We start from the raw sequence: 6299 nt of genomic DNA on the forward strand, positions 1-6299 counted from the left end.
AGTAGATCAGTACATTGAAACATTTCAGAAAAAAAAAACAAAAAGAAACGAAGGTTTAGAGTGATACACAATGTAAATGGCGAAACAATGGCAAACATGATTTACAAGCGCTGAGAAAAATCTAACATAACTGAGGTTACATGTGTTATCAGGGATGAGCACAAGTTACTCAAAATGAAAATGCAATGTCACTGCCCACTAATAGGTTTTTACAGTCATTTTTGAAGCTGTGGAAGGATTGTGTGTATTGTACGTTAAGGTGATCACTGTTTAATATATTAATCATTCGATAATTCAATGTTTGCTTTCCGTAATTAGTTCTTGTGGCGGGCTTTACATAGTGTGGTTTACGTATTGGGTATGAGGTGCAACTGTCGACAGGTATTGTGTGCAGCCTATATTTATATATCCACTGGAGTAGTTTGAAATAATAAACTTGATCTGCTTTAAGCATGCTATATTTAATGAAGAGCGGTTTTGTTCGGAGTCCTCGTTTGTCACCCACATAGTTTTCACACATTCTCAATATTTTCTTTTGTACAATGATTAGTTTGTTGTAGTTTGAAGCTGTCGTAGTTCCCCAGACTAAAATGCCATAACTGAGTTTTGAATAGAAAAGTGAGTAATATATTGTTTGTTTCAACCAGGTGGGTAGTATATTTTGTATTTTATACATGCAGCCAGTAACTCGAGATAGCTCACTTTTTAATTTGTCAACATGAGTATTCCAAGTAAGGTCCTCTGTAAACCATACGCCCAAGAACTTTTGCTCCGTAACTTGTTCCAGTAACGTGTCCTCAAAGTGCAGATGAACACAATAGGGGTCTCTTTTATTAGCTGGCTTAAAAATTATATATTTGGTTTTGCTTGTGTTTAAACTTAGCCGGTTGCTTTTAAGCCACCTGGAGAGGTGTAAGAGGTAACTGTTAGCTGATGATTCTATGACCTCTTTTGTAGTGCCAGTAAAGAAGATATTAGTGTCGTCAGCATACATTATTATTTCAGGGGAGTTTGGTATGGACGTTATATCATTTATGTATACAAGAAATAGGAGGGGTCCTAAGATTGATCCTTGAGGAACTCCACATTCGACTTTCAATTTTTGTGATACGAGATTGTCGACGCATACATACTGATACCGATTTGAGAGATATGATGTAATTAAATTCTGTGCTACTCCTCGAACACCATATGCAGCAAGCTTCTTTAGAAGGATATCGTGCTGCACAGTGTCAAATGCTTTTTTTTAAATCCAAGAAAATCCCCAGAGTGAGCAGTTTGTTCTCAATATTTTCAATTATTTTGTCCTTTATATTTGTTAAAGCTAGTTCTGCAGACTTACCCTTTTGAAAGCCATACTGCGACTTCGTAATTATTTTGTGTTTATGAAAAAAAGACGTATGCCTATCATTAATAACACGCTCAAATATCTTGGAAAACACCGGCAAAACAGATATCGGCCTGTAGTTGGTAAGTTTTTTCTCATCGCCACCCTTGTAGACAGGGGTGATCTTAGCTATTTTAATTCATCTGGGAATTCGCCGCGTGTAAGCATCTGATTTATTATATGGGTTAATACAGGACTCATAAGATGAGCGACATACTTGACAGGTAAGGCCTTTATTTCGTCTTCTCCGCCTGCAGCTTTGTTTTCTAGGGTCGTGATAATTGCTTCAATTTCAGTAGGAGTCGCTGGTGTAAGCATAATGGAATCAACCTGCCCTGTAGTCATGAAAATATCCGCTTGCAAGTCTTCTCCAGTATATACCCCTGTGCTTACAAAGTGTCGATTCATTTCATCAACAAGCTGTTGCCCAACTACACTGGCATTATCGATTACAATTTCATTCACGATATGCGTTTTTCGCCTTCGTCCAGTTAAATCGTTCACTGTATTACACAGTCTACGTTGATCGTTTTGAATTTTGTAAAATTTTCTTTCGTAATAATCATCCCTTGCCTTTTTCAAATCGAAGTTTAATTTATTTCTGAATTTTTTAAACTCAGTCAATATGTCACAATTACTAGAGCTAATGAAACTGTGGTACAAATTATTTTTTTTACGTAACTCCTGCGGGACCGGCCGTGGTTACTCAGTGGCAATGGTGTTAGACTGCTGAGCACGAGGTCGCGGGATCGGATCCCGGCCACGGCGGCCGCATATCGATGGGGGCGAAATGCGAAAACACCCGTGTACTTAGATTTAGGTGCACGTTAAAGAACCCCAGGTGGTAGAAATTTCCGGAGTCCTCCACTACGGCGTGCCTCATAATCAGAAAGTGGTTTTGTCACGTAAAAGCCCACAATTTATTTTTAAATTTACCTCCTGCGGGGACGGTACAGTATCCGCCTCCCGTGCAAGAGGACCGTGATTCAAATCCCCGACCGCAGAATTCTCCACCGGAAAATGCCAGAAAAAAACAACAACTGTTTGTTGAGAAAATTGCACAAACAGGCCTGGAGTGCGGCCTGATCCCGGTGACCAGAACCGGTAACGCACTCTCTCACCAGAGCAGGATTGGCCACCCTGGTGCTGTACTTGGCCACAACCTCCTATATGAACACAACAATCAAACCCCGGCCCTCAGTCCCCAGCAGCTGCGAAGCAACTGACCACGGCGGCGGTCAGACCTGCGACGCTGCAGAGGGTGCTAAGAATGCCTGTCATTCATTGGAATATGAACCTGGCAACGTTTAACGCTAGAACGTTATCTAGTGAGGCGAGTCTAGCAGTGCTATTGGAGGAATTAGAGGGCAGTAAATGGGATATAATAGGGCTCAGTGAAGTTAGGAGGCCAAAAGAAGCATATACAGTGCTAAAAAGCGGGCACGTCCTGTGCTACCGGGGCTTAGCAGAGAGACGAGAACTAGGAGTCGGATTCCTGATTAATAAGAACATAGCTGGTAACATACAGGAATTCTATAGCATTAACGAGAGGGTGGCATGTCTTGTTGTGAAACTTAATAAGAGGTACAAAATGAAGGTTATACAGGTCTACGCCCCTACATCTAGTCATGATGACCAGGAAGTCGAAAGCTTTTATGATGACGTAGAATCGGCGATGGGTAAAGTCAAAACAAAATACACTATACTGATGGGCGACTTCAATGCCAGGGTAGGCAAGAAGCAGGCTGGAGACAAGTCAGTGGGGGAATATGGCATAGGCTCTAGGAATAGCAGAGGAGAATTATTAGTAGAGTTTGCAGAACAGAATAATATGCGGATAATGAATACCTTTTTCCGCAAGCGGGTTAGTCGAAAGTGGACGTGGAGGAGCCCGAATGGTGAGACTAGAAATGAAATCGACTTCATACTCTGCGCGAACCCTGGCATCATTCAAGATGTAGACGTGCTCGGCAAGGAACGCTGCAGTGACCACAGGATGGTAAGAACTCGAATTAGCCTAGACTTGAGGAGGGAACGAAAGAAACTGGTACACAAGAAGCCAATCAATGAGTTAGCGGTAAGAGGGAAACTAGAGGAATTCCGGATCAAGCTACAGAACAGGTATTCGGCTTTAACTCAGGAAGAGGACCTTAGTGTTGAAGCAATGAACGACAATCTCATGGGCATCATTAATGAGTGCGCAATAGAAGTCGGTGGTAACGCCGTTAGACAGGAAACCAGTAAGCTATCGCAGGAGACGAAAGATCTGCTCAAGAAACGCCAATGTATGAAAGCCTCTAATCCTACAGCTAGAATAGAACTGGCAGAACTTTCTAAGTTAATCAACAAGCGTAAGACAGCGGACATCAGGAACTAAAATATGGATAGAATTGAACAGGCTCTCAGGAACGGAGGAAGCCTAAAAACAGTGAAGACGAAACTAGGAATAGGCAAGAATCAGATATGTGCGTTAAGAGACAAAGCCGGCAATATCGTTACTAATATGGATGAGATAGTTCATGTGGCTGAAGAGTTTTATAGAGATTTATACAGTACCAGTAACACCCACGACGATAAGGTGAGAGAGAATAGTCTAGAGGAACTTGAAATCCCACAAGTAACACCGGAAGAGGTAAAGAACGCCTTGGGAGCTATGCAAAGGGGGAAGGCAGCTGGGGAGGATCAGGTAACAGCAGATTTGTTGAAGGATGGTGGGAACACTGTCCTAGAAAGGTTGGCCGCCCTATATACACAATGCCTCATGACCTCGAACGTACCGGAATCTTGGAAGAACGCTAACATAATCCTAATCCATAAGAAAGGGGACGCCAATGACTTGAAAAATTATAGACCGATCAGCTTACTGTCCGTTGCCTACAAAGTATTTACTAAGGTAATCAAAAATAGAATCAGGAATACCTAGGACTTCTGTCAGCCAAAGGACCAGGCAGGATTCCGTAAAGGCTACTCAACAATAGACCATATTCACATTATCAATCAGGTGATAGAGAAATGTGCGGAATATAACCAACCCTTATATATAGCCTTCATTGATTACGAAAAAGCATTTGATTCAATCGAAACTTCAGCAGTCATGGAGGCACTACGGAATCAGGGTGTAGATGAGCCATATGTAAAGATACTGGAAGCTATCTATAGCGGTTCCACAGCCACCGTAATCCTCCACAAAGAAAGCAACAAAATCCCAATAAAGAAAGGCGTCAGGCAGGGAGATACGATCTCTCCGATGCTATTCACAGCGTGTTTACAGGAGGTATTCAGAGACCTGGAGTGGGAAGAATTGGGGATAAAAGTTGATGGAGAATACCTTAGCAACTTGCGATTCGCTGATGATATTGCCTTGCTTAGTAACTCAGGAGACCAATTGCAATGCATGCTCACTGACCTGGAGAGGCAAAGCAGAAGGGTGGGTCTGAAAATTTATCTACAGAAAACTAAAGTAATGTTTAACAGTCTCGGAAGAGAACAGCAGTTTACGATAGGTAGCGAGGCACTGGAAGTGGTAAGGGAATACATCTACTTAGGGCAGGTAGTGACCACGGATCCGGATCATGAGACTGAAATAACCAGAAGAATAAGAATGGGCTGGGGTGCGTTTGGCAGGCATTCTCAAATCATGAACAGCAGGTTGCCACTATCCCTCAAGAGGAAAGTGTATAACAGCTGCGTCTTACCAGTACTCACCTACGGGGCAGAAACCTGGAGGCTTACGAAAAGGGTTCTGCTGAAATTGAGGACGACGCAACGAGCCATGGAAAGAAGAATGATAGCTGTAACGTTAAGGGATAAGAAAAGAGCAGATTGGGTGAGGGAACAAACGCGGGTAAATGACATCTTAGTTGAAATCAAGAAAAAGAAATGGGCATGGGCCGGACATGTAATGAGGAGGGAAGATAACCGATGGTCATTAAGGGTTACGGACTGGATTCCAAGGGAACTAAAGCGTAGTAGGGGGCGGCAGAAAGTTAGGTGGGCGGATGACATTAAGACGTTTGCAGGGACAACATGGCCACAATTAGTACATGACCAGGGTAGTTGGAGAAGTATGGGAGAGGCCTTTGCCCTGCAGTGGGCGTAACTAGGCTGATGATGATGATGATGATGATAGATAGAGAACGCCAAGCCCTGACTAGTCGCTGAAACTGATTGTGTAGACTACTCTGATACGCTAGTAGAAATAAACTTTGGCTACGAAGAAGTACACTGAAGCAGAATTTCAAGTTTGCTTTAGAAAACGCTTCCAAGCAGTATAGACACAAATGCTGATCTAATAAGCTAGAGTGCATGCAGAAAGACATTATCTTCATTCCACAGGGAAAAAAATGAATACTGAAATTATCGCTATAGGCTAATTGTGGGATTATTGCATTTGTTTGTCGGTGTCGTATGTATCGAAAAGATGAGGGTGTTAGCTACAGGCAGAATCGATACTAAATTTATTTTTATTACCCGTTAATAATTTTGTTATTAAAAATAATTTGTTTGGGCAACTTTAAAATCACGTTAAACGAAATCGGTAATATTTGGTAATTGGCAGTTGCCTGCACTTTTTGCCTTCCGTTCACGAGTCACAGAGGTTTGTGGTATTGTGCTATTGACCTCAGCATTTGTACGTTGCGCACTTTAGAAGCTCCATGCTATAAAAGACTGTGCAATGCTGGCACTGAATAAATCAGAGAAAAAGAAGTTGCCTATATAGATTGTACTTTAGTGTAGATCGCCGTACACTTACCAAACAATACCTCGATTGCAGCACGCGTCTTGGAACTGTACAGGTCTCTTGAGTTCATTAATCACCATTTGTTGTGAATAAGAAAAAAAAAAGACGTAACAAAGAATACGTCGAAAAGACAATGCTTCTTCATTCAAGCAATAAGAGTTCACCGTGTAT

This window comes from Dermacentor andersoni, chromosome 3, assembly GCF_023375885.2.
Source record: "Dermacentor andersoni chromosome 3, qqDerAnde1_hic_scaffold, whole genome shotgun sequence".
NCBI classification, from domain to species: Eukaryota; Metazoa; Arthropoda; class Arachnida; order Ixodida; family Ixodidae; genus Dermacentor; species Dermacentor andersoni.